Below are 839 nucleotides of genomic sequence, written 5' to 3'. Positions count from 1 at the left end.
AAAAATAGTACTCGAATACCAGAGGTAGAGTAATATGCTTTATTAATAAAGCTGCAAAGGCATCACAAAAACTGTTACTCGGAGTTTCACATTCCCATTCATCAGACAGATGTCTTTGAAGCTTTATAAAATAATACATATAAATATAGTCGAATAGCTATTTGGTGTGAATAAGAATGAAGAGGTTAAGTTAAACTTAATTTGTGATTAATAATAAACATTCTCGAATATTCCATCTTCCATCTTTCATTTACTCTGTGTGTGTGTGTGTGTGTGTGTGTACACATCATCATCATCGTCATCATCAGTTAGCATCTGTTTCCATGCTGGCATGGGTTAGACAGTTTGACTGAAGCTGGTAAGCTGGAGAGCGGCACCAGGTTCCAATCTCATTTGACATAGTTTCTACGGCTGGATGCTCTTCCTAATGCCAACCACTCCAAGAGTGTAATGAGTACTTTTTACATGCCACCAGCATGGGTGCCATTTACATGACACTGGTATCGGCCACAACTAGGCTTTCACTTGGCTTGATGAGTCTTCTCAAGCACAGCATATTGCCAAAGGTCTCGGTCACTTATCTTCACTGTGAAGCCCAACATTTGATGGGTATTTTTTACATGTCACCAGCATGGCTGCCTGTAATGTGACACTGGCAACAGCCATGACTACATATATACATACACACACACATACATACACACACACATACATACACACACACATACATACACACACATACATACACACACACATACATACACACACACATACATACATACATACATAAATACATACATAAATACATACAAACATACATACATATATATATATATATA

Source organism: Octopus bimaculoides, chromosome 20 (genome assembly GCF_001194135.2).
Source record: "Octopus bimaculoides isolate UCB-OBI-ISO-001 chromosome 20, ASM119413v2, whole genome shotgun sequence".
Classification (NCBI taxonomy): domain Eukaryota; kingdom Metazoa; phylum Mollusca; class Cephalopoda; order Octopoda; family Octopodidae; genus Octopus; species Octopus bimaculoides.
The sequence above is the reverse complement of the archived record's forward strand: the minus strand, read 5'-3'. Positions refer to the sequence as shown.